The sequence below is a fragment of the Salmo salar genome, chromosome ssa15 (genome assembly GCF_905237065.1).
Source record: "Salmo salar chromosome ssa15, Ssal_v3.1, whole genome shotgun sequence".
In the NCBI taxonomy this organism is placed as follows: domain Eukaryota; kingdom Metazoa; phylum Chordata; class Actinopteri; order Salmoniformes; family Salmonidae; genus Salmo; species Salmo salar.
The window spans coordinates 79,090,214-79,110,633 of NC_059456.1; the positions used below are offsets into that span (position 1 = coordinate 79,090,214).

At 41.1% G+C, this 20,420-nt stretch overlaps 1 protein-coding gene across 1 annotated transcript in view; it reads right to left on the bottom strand.

The window, feature by feature from the left end:
* The window catches only part of casz1 (castor zinc finger 1), a 264,348-nt gene that overhangs the window by 101,388 nt on the left and 142,540 nt on the right, over positions 1 to 20,420 (bottom strand). The window contains exon 4 of the mRNA XM_014145815.2: positions 12,383 to 12,435. The gene's annotated coding sequence lies outside the window, so the exon portion shown is untranslated. The remainder of the gene's footprint in view (positions 1 to 12,382; positions 12,436 to 20,420) is intronic.

Consider the following 20,420-nt stretch of genomic DNA (forward strand, 5'->3'; position numbering starts at 1 on the left):
CCCATGGGGTTGAATATCAACCCAGGGGCAAGTCGCCTCTAATACCCTGCTCACTATGGAGCTAAAACCGATCATTAGACACATTTCTTCTCAAAGACGTCATGACAAATGGAGCAAAGCTGCTAATCGAATATTTCAGAAGATAGCTGCTCTGGGCACTTTAGCACCAGAATGCAAGATGGCAGAATGCTATGAATACATTCCTCATCTGCTTTGGAGGTCTTGACTACATTCAACATTCTATTGATAGTTATCCCAGGTTTTCACATACACTAGGTCATGTACTTTATGCACTGTATATGACTGAGTTCTAGCTTCCCCGTCCTAGCTTCAACAAGCCATCCGTTTCTAAGAAGGTACCAAACACATGACAAGAACAGGAAAGACCAGTATTCTAAATGAAAAGGAGGCCTCTGTGAGTCTGTAAAATGGCACTGTTAACATGGCAGCTCAGCTTTTTAAGAGGTAATATACTTCCTACCCGCAGGCGAGCGTCCTTCTAAACCAACTATTAAATATGTAATGCGACTGAAGCAGACACTGAGGGACAGACCGTAACGTGACTGAAGCAGACAGTGAGGGACAGACCAGATTAATGTCAGGGCTTACAGACAGACAGAGACTATTACCTCTCAGCATAGAGAGGGGACTAACACAGCTCCATAAAACAGTAAGATACTCACAGTTCTTTACCTTAACCTGTGTTTAATAAGACTTATTTGACTTAATTCCACTCACTTTGACCTGACCTTCTCTATTCCTACTTTTAAATGGTTTTCATGGTAGGATTTGCTATTTAAGTTGTATTATTGGGAATACTCTCGTTGTAAAATTACATTCTCATCTAAATTGGGGCAGTTAACATGTGCTCCTAACTCAAGATAAACCAGGGTCATTGACCATTTATTCAATCAACAGACAAGGATTGTATCATCCTGGAGCCTGTCTCTCTTATCTGGTCAACTGCAGCTCTTTAACTTCCTTGTTGTCTGCGTCCCTAACGGCACCCTATTCCCTAAGTAGTGCACTGTATAGAGAACAGAGTGCAATTTGGGACATAACTGTTGCCTTCACAAAAGAGAATATAAAACCCAAAATGGACTAATAAAGCTTCAATAAAGGCTCAAATATGTTATAGCGTTGACCCACAGCACACCAAGCGGGGATTCTGCACACTGCTTATTTGGAACACTCTTACTTGTATTAGAGTGAAAGTGATATGTTATCCTCTAACGATGGGGCGGTTTCGCCATGCTTATTTACTTTCACGGAATTCCTTCTGTTTTCGACTAATTGATATTGACATTAAGAATGGGTCAACATTGAAGCGTAAAAGGCAAAGAGGCCTATTAGGTCTTATCTACTGTGTGGGCATTTGTTTTGCGCAAGGCAGGCTTGACATCTATTGATTAGCTCATCCCGATAAAAAAGTTGACATTATAAGCACTATGAAATTCAGCATTTTTTTTAACCTTCAGAGATGCTTTACATTCGTCTGTGAAATAAATAAATAAACCCACGACCAGGTGGGGGGGTAAAAATCGCTAAAGCTCTTTTGGTGTAATTGGCTGAATAGCAAGGGCAGCAGAAAATGTCCAGGCAGGCGACAGTGTGAAGGGGACTCGGTCACAGCGCAAAACTAACCCCTCAGCAGCGACGAGAGAGCTAGACGAACGAGGGGGCAAGCAAGCATACAGCAAGGGCCTGGCACATCTTAACTAGTGCAAGCTGCTCACTCGCCCTCTCTCTCACTCACTCGCTCGCTTCGGGGTAAGCTCCAGATCGGGGGTCCATTTCTAGACAAGTTAAGTAAATAACACGAGCCAGGCTGCAGACGACAGCAACAAGGAAAGATAAATCCCCCAAAGTCACAGCGGTGGCACTCCACTAAATCCAATCAAACTGAGGAGAGGGAGAGGGGGGAGGAGAGAGACAGAGGGAAGGAGGGAGAGAGAGAGATATCCTCTTTACTGCCTGTGTGTGTCCAACAGCATTGGTAGAATAACACCTCATTCAGTCTTTAGCCCTCCTCAAAGGACAGGCAGGGATAACACTTATAACCCTGTGGCTTTATCTCTCCTGCAGATTTTCCATAAAATGCCGAGCCAGGGAGCCGGGGCCATGTGACTGCCATGTAGGTCAGGGCAGATGGGGGGTAGAGAGGGAGGGAAGGAGGGAGGGAGATGGAGAGAGCAAGAGAGAGGGGGAGGACGGGAGTTTTTCGATGGAACTGTTGAAAATAGCAGGCCGTAACCAGATTAGATCAATAAGGATTGTTTCTATATCTGTCTGTGAATAGGACAGAGAGAGAGAAAGAGACAGAGAGAGAAAGAGACAGAGAGAGACAGAGACAGAGAGAGACAGAGAGCTAATGTCAGAGGGAAAGAAGAAAATGAGAGAGGACGAGAGTGACAACCAAAGTGTCAGTTTCAGGCCTTAACGCAGGGGTGTCAAACTCATTCCACAGAGAGCTTAGTTAAAAACCAGACTGCTGGTTTTTGGTCCTAACTTTCAGTTAAGACCTAGACAACCAGGTGAGGGAAGTTCCTTACTAACCAGTGACATTAATTCATCAATCAAGTACAAGGGAGGAGCGAAAACCTGCAGACATCGGCCGTCCGTGGAATGAGTTTGACACATGTGCCTTAACGCAACAAGTTCCAGGGTAGGGAAATGATTGGGAGGGACCATTTTCAAGCCAGCTCCATTTGCAATGCGCTAGCTATATTTACCAAACATGTACTGGACATGCAGAATCATCCCTTACATTGGTTTACCACCGGATAACTGGAGTCCTATAGGCTTTTGGTCAAAAGTAGTGCACTAAGTAGGGAATAGGGTGCCAGTTGGGAAGCTTGAACTTGGTGTACACTGATAAGTGACAGCTGGCTAAGTCACAGGAGCCAAGAAACAGGACACCGATTGCCAGTCGCGTAAATAAATGTCAAAAATCCCAGCTCCCAGCTCTGCCGGCACCCAAATCTAGGGCTGAAACTGAGACCCTGAGAGAGAGATGTCTTTAGCAGCAGTTCTAGGGTACAGTATGTAGCCACAGAACTCAGAATCCCCTGCTGAGGCATGTTTGACACGATGGCTGCGTCCACGAAAGCCAATCCACTGCAGCTTCGTTTGACGCAATTTCTCAGAGGATAACAGATATTAATGTCGAAAGTGCCTGTCGTCCTACCAAGACTCTAGTAATGAAGTAGGATCCTCTAATGTACTCACTACGTAGACTTTCAAAAGTAGATATTTTACTAAGCCCTGTCTGGTAACCCATCACACAGCCAAACAAACTGCATGCAGCTGGGTCCTGAAAGGCCCCTACATATGCACTAAATTGACAACTTTAGGTCTATGGTGATGATGGTCCTGGATGTGTTGTGTGGTTTGTTCATCTGGCCGTGAATAATCTGTGAGGACACTGGCCACTTCTCTTTTGAGACAGGTAAACAGAGCTTGACCTTGTGTCAAGCGTTTTCATCCTCATCGTATCGACTACCTAGTATGCCTTGAGACTTCACTTGCTTACATTGAAGCATATATTGATCAAATGGTTGATCATCGTCCATGACATTCAGAGAATTACGAGGATATGTCAATATTCGGCAACTCAATGGGCGCTTTCATTTAACTAATGGGTGCATTCATTTTTAAGGCCTTTAGTTTCCATATGCCTAGGGCAAACCGTTTCCCCAGTGGAATATCAGCGAAGCTTGATGGAATACAAAAGATGGACAGGGTGAGGGCTTTGCGTCATTCACTGACCTTGACCTATCTTTTGACCCACTCAATCACACCATTCTGTTTTGATCAATAAGGGACAGGTGATGTGCCAAACGCTAGGCCTAAAAGGTGAAATTTCTATATTTGAAAAAAATATATCTTTTTTTTTTTTTTTTACATAAGGCCTCCTGAGCACTAGAGGACATGATATGTTTGAATAACTAACCAGACAACATCAAACCAAAACACTCCATCCCAGTTTAAAACAATTATTGATCAAAAAACAGCATCTGTCTGTACATAAAGGCCTCTTTCAATTGATTTTTTTTCTTTCCCTGGCTGAAAAATATATATAATAGAGTTGATATGAATTAAGGAGTGTTTTGCTTCAATTCATCTAAGCAGACCCAGACAATAGATGTTGTTGCTAGGGAAACATGATAACACAGATTCTATCTGTTGCTTAACAATCAATTACTTGAATGCCTTTATACTGGTGTTTACAGTGAAACACAAAAGAGACTGTTAAAAAAGCCAGGTGGCTTTAGTGTAGGACAGCGCCATATACAGACAGCCTCTTTTGTCAGGTTCGGAAATTCAACAACCCTGCAATCCAACAAGCATTGCAAATATGCACAGGGTTTTTGTTGAAAAGACCATTTTTATTCCACCAATAAAGGCCCAAACAAAGCTGGGACTTTTATCCTTGCTAATCCAAACCCACTGCCTGGTGTTTGCTAGAACTCCTACGTTTTTGTTGTTGCTGTGGCTATATTGAGCATGTTGTTGAATTCTGCTCAGTACACTACGTTTGGGATCTCCAACTTATTTCATGTGGTTGCGGTGTAGCTATTATTGTGCTGCAATGAACTTGTGACCGATCAGGTGTCACTTAAAACTGGCACAGTTGGTCGTCATGTTTTTTTTTTACAAACGTCCACTGCCTCTAATAGTTAGGCATACTTAGGCTCAAGGTTGATCTGTGTAATTTCCGTGACACTTCCATTTAAGCTCAATGACATTACTGACATTAAGCTTCATAAGGCGGTCATAAGAACGGCATCATGATTATGCTTATGACCTATGACGTTAACACTTATGAAGCATGACATTATAAACATCTGATTTAGTTGTGCTTCTAACCATTGTATGCATCTTTACAAGAGTGTAAGTGCTGAAGGCATGAGAAGTATATGGTCGAACCGTAACGACCTACAGCTTTTGTTCTTATGACAGATTTGTGTAGGCTTTTTGTCTGTAGGCTTTGAGTTAAGTGTTTAATTGGTGACACTTTATTTGAAGGGTACCAGCATGAGGACTTCATAACACATTCATAACCCATTAATAAGAAGTGCATAATAATGTAATACCTGCTTATGTCAATGTCATGTATTTGTTATGTCACAGTAGTGCCTACTGCAATGATACATTTGTATTTTAGACATGCATTTTACATTACATTTTTGTCATTTAGCAGACACTCTTATCCAGAGCAACTTACAGTAGTGAATGCATACATTTTTTTTTTGTACTGGCCCCCCGTGGGAATCGAACCCACAACCCTGGCGTTGCACACACCATGCTGGCGTTGCAAACACCATGCTCTACCAACTGAGCCACAGTACATGCGTATTGCTTATGTGTTACGTATGGGTTATGAATGTGTGGATACTCTTCATGTAAAGTGTTCCCTTTCTGTTTCTGTCAGACATGCCCTAGAGAAAACCCAGACATGAGGGTATCCAGTATGACACAAATTGACTGAAACATGCAACAGAACAACTATTGTTGGACCAACAGTGTTTGTGACATCATGCCGTAGGGTTACAGGACAACACTCAAGAAACGTTACAAATATTTCTGACTCCTGCAAAGAGTATTTTTAAAAGCAGGCAAATCCATGTACATGCCCTCCTCAACCAAAAAAAGGCTCATCTAAAGTGGGTAAAGAGATTAAATGACGTGACCCAGCAATAGCAAAGTAAATCAAGGGCTATTCCTGTCTCTAAAGCCACTTCAGCCAGAGGAGGAAAATTCACAGAAGTGACTTCAGGTGAGGAGGATCTATAATTGATATATATTGTGGTGCAGTAAAGCAGGGTTTTGTCATAGGATTTAAGTGCTATATAGTTCCTCTTTTATAATCATTTGCCACTTTCAATAATCGGTAACACTTTATTTGAAGGGTACCTTTATAAGGGCTTCTTTAGACAAGTATGCGTTATTAATGTGTTATGAAGTCCTTATGCAGGTACCCATCAAATAAAGTGTTACCAAACAATCTCCTTATTCTAGCTCATAACAATTGGTTCTCAAATACAACGTAACAACTTAAACTTCACAATACATTTCAATAACAGGAGGTAAGAGTTTTCACTTGTTCATATCGTTTCCAAAATGACGATCTATTAATGCATTTTGTTTATGACACGCCAATATTGAGGCAATTACATTCCAACACCATAGATATCAGCATCTGTACCAAAAGCATCCTTTCTACAGTAATTGAAAAATAGAAGACACGACTAGACAAATCATGCATGGCTGATATTATTACGGCCGCAGCCTTGTTAGATAGGCTTATACAGGTACGTTCTTTTCATCGAGATGAAAGGATTAAAAGGGACACTTTCACACAGTTAAGCTAACCATTTCCAAAGACAGTGAAGAGAGCGAAGGTTCAAAGTGGCAAACGTGTGCTTCAAAGATGAAACCCTCCCCACTTAAGACATTGTCAAAGTTTCCCAACGCCTGCCAGGCCTGTGCAGCTAGCCCCTTTTGATTGAAAATAATATGATGCTCCATCTTTCAAAGATGTACGTTTCCCAAAGCATTGTTGATTGCCCTGTGTCCATTACTTGGAGGGATTATGATAATATTCCACATTGTGCTCGGCGTGATGCACAGGAAATTCAATACTCAAAAGGTTAATGCAATCAATTAGGATGACAAAGGAGTAAAGTAAAACCCTCCTGCTCGCTGAAAAAAGAGACAGGGGAAAAAGGGTGGAGAAAAGGTATTGAAAGCTTGAATGGATCCGCTGAGAAAAGAGGCACTCAAAAAGAGAGAAAAATAGCATTTACTCTGTGTACCCTTCAAAGCCAACTGAGTGCAACAAACACACACACCACCATCATGCGCAACCACACACACACACACGCGCGCACAAACACACACAAAAATTGTGAATTGCGTCATTTAGCATTTGACAAATGTACCTTTAACAATAAAGGAACAACACTTGTCTTTGAAGGTAATCGGACACACTAAGCTCGGGAAAATGGATCCAATGCTGGAAGCATGGCTCTCAATTAATAATGAAAATGTATAATGCTGTGGATGTTCTATGGACTTTCCAAGTCAAGTTTTTGCTCAAATCTTCCTTTTTGTGTGTGTATTGTTGCGTGGATTGAATATTAAACAACAGTTGGGGTCTACAACTGTGCACGTGAATGATATCTTTTGTTATTTAAATAGATGTTACAATCCTACACAACACAAAGGAGTCTCATCATTGCAGATAAATGGATAGACTTGGATGGCGGCATTGAGCTCTGCAACCGTTGTAATAATCCATATTACCTTTTCCAGACTGTGGCTCAGTCTGTCAGAGTGCTGATGTATTAATCACATTCTCTGTGGCTAATGTTAGTATTATTAGAGGCTGGGTTGGCAATACTTCACTAACATTTGCCACACCAATTTTTTTGCAGATAAGTTATGCAAGATGAAAAGCCTAAAACCTTGGTAATCAAGTACGGAACAGGACAACAACATCACGATAATAGCCACACACACACCTCACACACACACCACACACACACACACACACACACACAACACACACACACACACACACACACACACACACCACACACACCCCACACACACACACACCACACACCCCACACCACACACCACACACACATATAGAAAAATAAACATACTCAGCGGTTTGTGGCTTGGGGGAAAAAAGACCGCAGAATACTTTTCCCTCTCATTTCTAACAACATCAAGACAATGTGCCATATCTCCATACAATTACACAACTCAAAGGCCCAAACAGAAGCGAAAGACCTCAAAGTACAGTACTAAGAACAATATCCTCCCTTAATAGGTTTTCCACTACTAATTGACCTGTTGCAACAACGTTTAGAATTCACTCAGTGTCTACTTGAGTAACTGGCAAAGGAGAAGACAATTTCCTACATTTGCACCACCTTTCCAACTTAAGTCTGTCGGTGTTCCAAATGTTACAAGGAAAGAGTGAATTTGGAGGAAAAGCATTGTGTCTGGTTGGTGTTGTTCTATCATAGACACGGCACTAAAATGATTCATAAAGACCTGGGATTAAAACGGTTGTTTAGATGTCAGTTCTACACAATGCTTTCAGCTCTTTTCCACAAACAACAACTCCAGAATTCAGACTTGGTGTGTGCAAGTGAGGAGGTGGACATCGAAACACAAAAGCCAGGGCTACGCGGTAACCAGGGTTACGCGGTAACCAGGGCTTTACATTCGGACCATAAGATATTTCACTTTTTCAGAGGCACAACTGCTGTAATTTGACCTACATCACATTTTTCTGTTTGGGCATTTCTCGGGGCCGCCAGCCACGTCACAGAAACAATGGGCCAAAATGGGCTTTGAAGTCGAGGCTGAATGAAAGCGGAGGGGCCGACACATGAAATGCCCTCACAGCTGGGCGGCCCCCAGTCAAAAGAAAAACAAATACTTTGAACGAGAGGGGGACACGCCGCTCCTGTCTGAGGCTTCCTAAGGCCCTGAGCCGCCACCGGGAGGTGGGCTTTCATGACGTGCCCATAATGATGGATGGATTCGGAGGAAAGTCTATTCACATGGAGATGTTACATCATAAATATTTACACAAGGCTGCCGTTTCCATGTAGCCTTTGCTTGTTTTGACACACTGGAAAAATTCAAAAGGCCAAAAAATGGAAGAGAGAGAGAAAATAGGAAAATGAGGGGGCGGCGGCTTCTTTTTGTTGTTGTTATCGTTGAGATATTACATCGACTTTTTCTCTGTCTCTAAGAGACAAATGGTATGGTCCTCCTGCAGGACGATGGAGTTTATTTAGCTACTCCAGTTCATGACTAGGCAAACAAATAAGCCACAGATGTTTTTGTAGAATCATGACTCTAATACACAATAACCTTCAATGACCAGTATCTAAAGACAAAAAAAAGTCCACCATTTGAGAGGGATGTTGTTATTAACCATACAACTAATCCCAACACTATTACAATGTTCTAAATCACAATACTTTACCCCTTATGCTTCTGTTAAGAAATGTAACATAAAGGAATACACCTTAAAGGAGAGCTGTGCCTGCACAATGCAAAAGAAAGCCACATTTTCGGCACGTCAAGCCTTTCACTAACAAACTTGCACACTCCTTTTTGAGAGCCTGAGCGTTCAAGAACGGCAAAGAGGAGAGAAAAGGGAGCCGGCAGTTTTGTTGTTGGTAAGCAGCCCTACAAAATTCTTCACAGCGAGCACAATTAAAAGCCTCTGACTCCCCAAACGAAGCCCCAGAACCAATGAAAACAAATTTGCCAGTTTAATTTTCCTCCCACTGTTTAAGAGAGAGGGGGAACCCAGTCTGGGAGTCTTCTCCTCTACCCCAGTTCTCTGGGAGCTTTGTGGAAGGGGGGAAAGGCATGCAGGCCCGATGTTGGAGCCAGTTGGGCATTCTGATTAGCTGAATTAAATATATCAAAACCCAATTAAGCTAACTATACTCCAGCTATTCAGGTTGAAGGCGAGGGGAGAGTTGGGTCAGGATGCGAGGGCTGCTGTAGTTGGCACACACTTGCTTCACTGGGCCTCCCAAAGCACCCTGCGTATTGGAGAGAAGGAAATCATCCTCCCCTTCATATTACAGTCTCCCAGGCTAATCAACCTTTCCAAATCGGCAGAGAAATTAAGAAAAAAGCTTCCCAAAAGACAGCAGCTGTAGAGCGGTCTGTCTCACTGTGGTGCTAAAACATCCACTATGCGCGCAGTTTTGAGCAACACTTTTGAAGGAAAACTTACAGAAAGTTCAACCATGGACACATTCCCAGGCATTTCTTTAGATAACAGCAAACATTTAATTTGCACAGAAGTAGCTAGTTAGTTATGCTAACTTTAGCTAGTTATCTAAGCAAACGAATGTTTAAAATGCCATGGCTGAATGCCTCTAGTTTAAACTCTAATTTCCCACAATCATTTTAATCAGAAGAGGACATCCATTCCATTTAGCTACTGTTTTTGTTGTAGTTATCAGGTCAAAATATTTATGCAAATGATCCCAATTCTAGTTGCAGCTTGTGACTAATTCATGTTGAAGAAAATGGATAAGTAGCCTAGGCTAGATATAATAGCTCTATTATATTTTAAATGATCTCAGACCTGGCTGATCTGTTGTTATTGTCTCAGAATAGAGTTTATTTTCTATTTTCTTCCCCAATAATCAAAATATACACACACATATATATATATATATATCCTACAACCCAATGTGATGTGTTTTTTATTTGAAACATCTTAAATTTGGGTCAACATTTTTTCATCGTTTGACAGCCCTACTACTAACATTCCCGTAAATTGAAAGACACTATGGCTTGTCCTAGTCTCAACCTGTGTTACTAACATTCACTTTACACCTAGTATATCCTGGAAGTTGAAAGATTCCACAAGGTTCTCGTAGGCTATGCTTCAAGGCACTGTAAGACTTCATGAATGTGTACGCAGTGGTTATGAAGGTGTTATATATATATAGTCCTAGAAGTTACAATTATAATGCCTCTAGTTGGTGCATCCATTAATATGGATTAATTAAAGTAACATCAATCTGGAGACTTAGTTGGGCCCTGATTGACGCCGAGAGTGTCTATTCCCTCCGATCTTTGACTGACGCCACCAAGACAAAGAAGTGTGGTGCAGCCCCGTCTTAATTCACAGGCATGCCACCCCCCGGTGACATTAAGGGTCCTCACTTTGACATGAGACAGCCCACGGTGTCACTTCTGAATGTACAGATCCCTCTTGACTAGGAAGCCAGGGGCAAGGGCTGTTGTGTGCATCCTCATGACAGACTCCTACATCAGCATTGTGCTCTACCAGCTAACATCATTAGCACAGAAGGTTTTGTTTCAGAAAAAAAAGCAACCCAGTTTCTACAAGTCACAAGTCATTAACGTCATTAACAATCATTAACAATCAACTTGTACAAGCTCGTTTTTTTATTGGTTAGATAGTATTGTGAGTTTCTGACAATGGTGTACAAGTTCAAGGAACAAGGAACAACTATTTAATACTGTGGCTCTTATTTCTTGGTTAAAAGGTTGTAAATTGACTCAAAGGTTTATAACGACATAATGACTACTAATGGTGGCAAAAGTCATCTGTATTTACCCTTCTGCATCTAATGGTTGGAATAATTACTAGTAATTAGTGAATGACATTCAATGGAACCATTAGAAAATGATGTCTGGGATATTATGGAGTAACACTTGACATAAGGGCTACATAAAACATTCATAACCTGCACATATCACATTCATAAGCAGTATATTCAACAACCACAAAAACTAATGGCAACATCAACTTACAGTTGCTGTGATAAGTTGTACGAAATGCTTATGTACTGCTATGAATGCGGTAGGTATGGATATGAATGTCTTATGAAGTCCTTAAGTAGGTAACCTGCATTTAATATTATCGTATGCTTAGTTACAATTTACCACTAAAACCCCCAAAACAAGGCAAACAAAAACTATTGTCATTATGACAACCAACCTTGCAAGTGACAAGAGACATACTGCATACTTTGAATGTTTGTTATGTAAATGTTGTTTCATGAACATTCATAATGTAGTTCACATAACAAACTCTTAGTAATGCCCTTCTATCCTAAAGAGTCTTTGCATCTTATGTCAACTTTTAGCAATGACACAAACTGTTATCCAGGTAAGATGTTTAGCTAGTGGACAATTAATGAACCTAAACAATGGTTTGTGTCATAGCAATGCCATAACATAACATGTGTCATAACATGTCAGTCTTCATAAGAGGACACAACTGCATATGGCATCTGTTATGTCATTACTACGCAGATGTTATGTATCCTCTTATGACAGGGCTTCAAGTATGTCTCGTTCTCTTGACTTGATAAAGCACTATCACTAAGAGAGTGATATGTATCTTTTACTGTATGTAGACTTATGTAGCCTTTTATGTCAAACATTTATGGGTGGAGTGTCCTTATACCACTATGTTTCCAGCCCTAGCACGACCTGGAAAGGGTTATATAAGGGTACACTCACAGGTAATAGCTCTGTCTGCACCATATTACATGGTACCAAGAGCAGAAGAACACTGACTGCATATATGATCATAGCCCCAGCCATTTCATGCTGTGAATGCCTCCTCGAAAAACCGATACATCAGGGCATATGTACAGTGTACGACATCACTGTGAGTTAATCAGCTGGAAAATAAAACGGTGGGATTCTAATAAGTAATTTGTCAATTTTTACAACCCCAGACACATTGATCCATGGTGATTAATGAAGATGCTTGATATTGTTGTAGATATGAACAGGGGAGAATGTGGTGGCAGTAATCAGTCATGCGGTATATTTGTCCTACCTCGTTTTCTCTTCCAGCATGGGACCAAGTCACTCCATATAGACTTACTTCATCTAAGAAAGAGGGGAGAGAGGTGTGTGTGGGATGGGGTAACATTAAAGCCCAACAATCATTTATTACACTATCTACATATACAATACAAGTCAAAAGTTTGGTCACACCTACTTATTCAAGGGTTTCTCTTTATTTTTACTATTTCCTACATTGAAGATTAATAGTGAAAACATCAAAACTATGAAATGACACATATGGAATCATGTAGTAACCAAAACTGTGTTAAACAAATCAAAATATATTTTATATTTGAGATTCTTCAAAGTAGCCACCCTTTGCCTTGATGACAGCTTTGCACACTCTTGGCATTCTCTCAACCAGCTTCACCTGGAATGCTTTTTTTAACAGTCTTGAAGGAGTTCCCACATATGCTGAGCACATCTTTGGCTGCTTTTCCTTCACTCCGCAGTCCAACTCATCCCAAACCATCTCAATTGGGTTGAGGTTGGGTGATTGTGGAGGCCAGGTCATCTGATGCAACACTCCATCACTCTCCATCTTGGTCAAATAGCCCTTACACAGCCTGGAGGTGTGTTGGGTCATTGTCCTGTTGAAAAACAGTCCCACTAATCGCAAACCAGATGGGAGGATGTATTGCTGCAGAATGCTGAGGTAGCCATGCTGGTTAAGTGTGCCTTGAATTCTAAATAAATCACTGACAGTTTCACCAGCAAAGCACCCCCACACAATCACACCTCCTCCTCCATGCTTCATGCTGGGAACCACACATGCGGAGATCTTCCGTTCACCTACTCTGCGTCTCACAAAGACACGGCGATTGGAACCAAAAATATCAAATTTGGACAGATTTCCACCAGTCTAAAGTCCTCATGAGAGTGAGTTTCATCATTGCGCTTAATGGTTTTTGTGACTGCACTTGAAGAAACTTTTAAAGTTCTTGATATTTTCTGGATTGACTGACCATGTCTTAAAGTAATGATGGACTGTCATTTCTCTTTGCTTATTTGAGCTGTTCTTGCCATAATATGGACTTGGTCTTTTACCAAATAGGGCTATCTTCTGTATACCACCCCTACCATGTCACAACACAACTGATTGGCTCAAACACATCAAGAAGGAAAGACATTCCACAAATTAACTTTTAACAAGGCACACCTGTTAATTGAAATGCATTTCAGGTGACTACCTAATGAAGCTGGTTGAGAGAATGCCAAGATTGCCTTGATGACAGCTTTGCACAAAGGGTGGCTAGTTTGAATAATCTCAAATATAAAATAAATGTTGATTTGTTTAACACTTTTTTGGTTACTACATGATTCCATATGTGTTATTTCATAGTTTTGATGTCTTCACTATTATTCTACAATATAACAATAGTAACAATAAAGAAAAACCCTTGGATGAGTAGATGTTTCCAAACTTTTGACTGGTACTGTACATATAAGAAATATATGTATTTGAAGGTCCATTCTCTGCACATCTCTGATGGGCAATTAAAAATAAATGTTAAGACTAATTGAAGGGTACCTACATAAGGACTTCATAGCACAGTCATAACCCATGCATACAGCATTCTTAAGCAGTACATAAGCATGTTAAAATGACTGTTGACAACTGAATATTTTATTCATCGCTTTTCTTATGAACGAAGTATGTATGGATTATGAATGTGTTATGAAGTCCTTATGTAGGTACCCTTCATTTAAAGTGTTACCAAGGAAGGTGTACTTCAGCTGAATGGCCCTTTGCACTGAGTCAGAATGTAGAGATAAAAAGAGGGAGGGGGATGAGGAATAGTTTAACAGTTGACAGAGTCCCATCTTCAATTCAACAGTGGGGAGCAGGTGTGATATCCGGTTAACCAGTTTTGTGAATATTTCAGCACAGCTTGCCAATGATAATTTACTTAGAATCAATAATCCCACAATCAGATTGAAGGGTGTGAATTTATTTGCCAATAACATTGAAGGTCTAGTTAGCAAAGGCCTGCTCAACACATTCATGGAGAATGTGAAATTAGGTCAAACGTGATCTCTTTCCCTTATGGCAACAGTCATATGATACAGGTGCAAAACATTTCAAATGATGTGGTGCAACATTGTAGATGTGAGACATGTAGTTCTCAGAACCTCAAAAGGCTCTTGAAAATGGTAAGGTCATAGCGTTATACAGAAGAGACACTTTAAGCAGGGGTTTGAAGGGTGCGAATTTCTAGAAAATCCAGAGGTTTATGGAAAATCCTGCTATAAACATTAAACAAGGATTATGACCCAGCCATATAACGCCTATAACAAAAAATATTTTAAAAGATGAATGTGTATGTGTATTTAAGCATACAGTTGGCTATACTTCATGAATGACATTCAAAGCCCACTGAACTCTATAGCACCCAGCTATTGGCAAAGACAGAAACTTACTTAGGCAGAACCAGTTGAGTCACTGCAACTTCTCAACAAAGTTTCCTAACCTTGAGAGCACAAGTGAGGCCAAAACGCAATAATAATTCTAACCTGATCTTCCTACTTATTTTATATCTCCCCTCAGCAACCTAACTTCTACTCGGCAACAGTGCAGTTATTAATTCATAAGGCACTAATTAGTTCTTTGTTTAATTTTGTGTTAAACAGACTGACCAGAATGATAACGACTCGCACTGTAGCGCTTCAGTCCCATGCCGCTCCTGTTTGCTACAACAAGGGAGCATCGTGCGACTAGCATGATGAACCCAATTCCCTTCTAAGTTGCACTTCATTAAGTCAAAATGTGACAAGGAGCTTAGAGGAGGAACTGGCAGATCTGATCATACATAACAATGCAGGCCCAGTAAGTTTGGAAAGGGAGGGGTGGGCAAGGGGGGGCTGTGGATTCCAGCATGCATGTTGCTAATTTTCTATTTTCAACCCTTGGGGGACATCTTTCATTTTCCTTTAATTGTTTTTGTTCAGGGCTGCAGTGTCCTCTTTTTAAATTGCAGCTCCTATCAAATCCCCTGATCAAACCCCTGTGCAACATCTCAGACAGACGAGTAAACAACAGGGTTGCCCTTTTCCACGGCGGGGTCACGGACAGAATGCGCCCAGTAAATAGGTGACACCTTTGTACCACACATAGCCCTACAGTATAAAATACAGGCTAACAGAGCGAAAACTTGTGTGAGATGTCAGAATGGCAGTAACAATGAAACAGAACTTGAAACATAACGTTTTTGGCGTTGTAAGTAGAAAAACCTGCTGAACCACACCAAATGCAAGGTACAGAAGACGTCTAAAACACAGGAATGTGACAAGGTTGTCCCAACACCACATATTAGTCATACACTATACAATACATGACAAAAAGGATGTGGACACCTACTTGTTGAACCCTCATTCCAAAATCATGGGCATTAATATGGAGTTGGTCCCCCCTTTGCTGCTACAACAGCCTCCACTCTTCTGGGAAGGCTTTCCAGTAGGCATTGGAAGATTTCTGCAGGGACTTGCTTCCGTTCAGCCACAAGAGCATTAGTGAGGTCAGGCACTGATGTTGGGTGATTAGACCTGGCTCGCAGTAGGCATTCCAATTCATCCCAAAGGTGTTTGATGGGGTTGAGGTCAGGGCACTGTTCAGGCCAGTCAAGTTCTTCCACATCGATCTCGACAAACCATTTCTGTATGGACCTCGCTTTATGCACGGGGGCATTGTCATGTTGAAACAGTAGAGGGCCTTCCCCAAACTGTTGCCACAAAGTTGGAAGGACAGAATCGTCTAGAATGTCATTGTATGCTTTAGCATTTAGATTTCCCTTCACTGGAACTAAGGGGCCTATCCCGAACCATGACAAACAGCCCCAGACCATTATTCTTCCTTCACCAAACTTTACAGTTGCCACTATGCATTGGGGCAGGTAGCGTTCTCCTGGCATCCGCCAAACCCAGATTTGTCCGTCGGACTGCCAGATGGTGAAACGTGATTCATCACTCCAGAGAACGCATTTCCACTGCCCCAATGTCCAATGGCGGTGAGCTTTACACCACTCCAGCCAACGCTTGGCATTGCCCATGGTGATCTTAGGCTTGTGTGCGGCTGCTCGGCCATGGAAACCTATTTTATAAAGCTCCAAACTAACAGTTATAGTGCTGACGTTGCTTCCAGAGGCAGTTTGAAACTCGGGAGTGAGTGTTGCAACCGAGGACAGATGATTTTTACATGTTACGCACATCAGCACTCACGGTCCCGTTCTGTGAGCTTGCGTGGCCTACCACTTCACAGCTGAGATGTTGTTGCTCCTAGAAGTTTCCACTTCACAATAACAGCACTTACAGTTGACCGGTGCAGCTCTAGCAGGTCAGAAATTTGACATCCTATGACGGTGCTACGTTGAAAGTCACTGAGCTCTTCAGTAAGCCCATTCTATTGACAACGTTTGTCTATGGAGATTGCATGGCTGTGTGCTCAATTTTATACATCCGTCAGCAACAGGTGTGGCTGAAATAACCAAATCCACTAATATGAAAGGGTATCCACATACTTTTGTATATATACTGTATCTACTGTCGCTGAGTTAACAAAAAGGATATATTTTTATGACTTGAAGGTATTCCTCATACAACACTGTGCTCCACAGACAGTATTGTAACCAGTAGGCACTACACTAAATTACACTATCAATAGCACGTTAATTACATTTGACAAACATTGTCCTTGGCCTCAAGAAAAACAACAGTACATTCTTCTATGAAAGCAACAGAAGTGAAGCCCCACCAAGATGTTGTTTCTCCCTCTCCAACAATCTCCCTACTGGCTGAAGATGTGAAAAGCAGACGAGTAATTACACTGTATAATAGGCGAGATTGGCATTTTCAAAAGCATTTTCATGTGGATGAAAATTACATTGCACAGACTATTCTGTATTCACTGGTGCAGATAAATAAACAAGGCATGGAAGAGGGGGGGACCATAAAGAAGGCGCAGTACAATGGCAAGCAGGTCAGTAATTAGAAACTCTGTTTGCACAGTAATAATTTTAATATATTCATCAGGAAACAGGGCATGCCTAGCATGATAAAATCCCATCAAGGAGCATATCCTGGCTCTCTCTAAACCTTTCCGACAGACTGACAGCATACTGTGGAGAATCTCGGAGACAAAAAATAGGTTTTCAAATGATAGCTAGGCCTTTCTTTTGAAAGGATACTCAGCATCATAACAGCTGCCAGTATAAAATAACATGCAGATGCAACCTTTCGCTTCTATGATTGAATTGGTTGAGCAAAGGAGAATATATTGATTAGTGAGTAAAAGCACTTTAACAGCATTTTACTATCTTACTACATTTATCTAAATGTGTACAGATCTGATCTTTCACCATGACAAGGGAATGAATGCTATTTCGATTACAAAGCGTATAACCTTGTTTGTTATTGTGGGTGGTGGTGATGTTATGGAAATTATAGCAAATTGTTTAAAGGAGTCCTGACACGCAAAAACCTTGACCTCATGAAGCCATTTCCCAAACACAGAAGAATACATAATTGTAAGAGGAACCGAAGGAGGAGTGAGCGGTGATCACGGTCAACAACATTCTTGCTATAAGATTACTTTGTACAAAAATAGCTCCAATGAATCCGAGAGTGAAGTGTACCAGTGCACACACCCAGAGTGCATGTTATGTTAAAGTAATGAGCACACCTAATGCAAACCAAATCTCCATCAAAGATTTAACAGATTTTCTTTTAAAACATTAAGTCTGTGAACAAGTCAAGCTTATATGTTGTACCTGAGTGTGTGCGGGTCTACAAATCGAACATGAAAAAAAAAATCAGGAACACACACTGTCATTCCACTGAGCTGAACCACTTAAGATAACAATCAACTTTGTTGTAATGATTGCCAAACTATTGTCTTTGTTTCCTGGTTCCATTTCTCACACATAAACTTAGAAACGTACAGTTTACATGACCCCAGCCCAAACACAAGCAATCGCTAATTACACAAACCAGAAGCCGCATACTACAAGAATAACCTTCTCAACAAATGACCCTCTCCTCAGTTTCTCCTGCTCTGTCTAATAATACGTGGTCCTTCCCAAGTGACTTTTTTGAATGGCCGTGGCACAATGAGAAATTGAACATTTACTTAATGACACTGCTCATGCATATTTGACAACACCTAGTAGGCCCCCTTTTTTGGGCTGTCACTTCTCCCTCCTATTCTCCTAGGAGAGGAGCGAGCGGGGGCTCAGGGGCAGCTTCATCTACAGTTCAGCCATACCCAGCCGTCCGCTCCTCGACTCACTTTGGTTGTCCCTCCCTTTGAAACCAGGCTTATGCAGGACTGTGGAATGGTGAGCAATGTGCAACAAGTGCCGGCGCCATGGAAACCCCAGTTTCCCCCCCAAAATTTTCATTTTTATCCCTTTTGAGGACCTGTCACTGGCCAAAGCAAGCATCACACGACCCTGGGCCTGGCCGTGACAAAGCCTATTTTCTGCCTCCAAATTGATTGATTAAAAAAAACTTTTTAGGAAAACCATGTTAAAGGACAAAAAAAGTGACACGCAGAAGAAAGGCCCAATCAGACGGTTTCCCTGGTAATATTGCACGGAAAAAGGAGAACAATATTATAATCACCACAAAAGAAGGGTCAGGCCAAGCATGAAACTTGACAACAATAGTGATTAAGACGATGATAAAAAAAAAGCCAGTGATTTGGTTGGTAGGTTGAATCGAACAACATTTATAACCGCACAGTTGAACCATTTACATAGAGTGAACACCTTTCGGGGTATTTTCTTTTTGGAATGATCATGCTTTTAGTCCATATGGCATTTGTGATACTCATACAACACACTTGTTGTACAACGTTATAGAACATGAATCCACACTGAAAGATCCATTTGCTATTATAAACCGGGTAGTATGGCTCCTGGGTGCTGATAGGCTGAAAGACGTTTTTATATCAGACAATATACCACAGGTATGACGCAAAACTACTTGTTTACTGCTCTAATGGCGTTGATAACCTGTTTATAATAGCAATAAGGCACCTCGGGGGTTTGTGATATATGGTCAATATACCACGGCTAAGGGCTGCATCCAGGCACTCCGCATTGCGTTGTGTGTAAGAACAGCCCTTTGCCATGGTATATTGGCCATATACCACACCCTCCTCGGGCCTTATTGCTTAATTAGACCCCTACCAATTCTTCAACTTGCCCCCAGAAATGTAGATCTTGCTAGCAAGGTAAGCCTAACAGCATTGACTCCAGTAACACTTTACTTAGAGTGGTGATATGTAGCATTCAAAAAGCCTTCATATGCATGACGTAAAGAGTCATTATTCCCTACATATGTTTATATACTCTGTACCAATGCATTGACATGAAACATAACACACACCCCATAACTTTTATAAGCACACTACTTTGTCTCTGCTGAAAACCTATATGTCCATGTCTCTGTTATAACATATTTTTCTCATGAAGTGTGCTTTATAACAGTTCTTATGGAGTGGGTGTTATAATGTTTTATGTCAATGCTGCATAAACATATGTAGGGCATAGCATATAAACATATGCAGGGCATTATGACTCTGTATGTCATGCATATAAAGGTTTTATGAATGCTACATATCACCACTAAGTCAAGTGTTACCCTGACTTCTTTTTGGTGTATGATTCTCACCCAGCCACTACAAATGATGGTATGGAATATCTAGGTATTCACAGTCTAGTATCCCCCCTCGATGATTATTCATGCTTTTTGCATAAGCTTTCCTCCACACTTGAGCGCAAAATGATCCATGTTCTGTTGTTAATCATGTGTAATATGGGATCAATATGCTATGCACTGAACATTTCACTCCTCTCGTTGACCTAAGTGACAGACCATTTAAACTGAGAGCGAGACTGGCTCAGCTGGTCTGGCAAGCACCAAAGGAGAGGCCACATTATTAATTAATCTCAAAAACACAGGTCAATACAAAAACTTCATTGCTTACATGTTTTGCCAGATTCATTGCATTTTTCTAAAGAATGGATCTT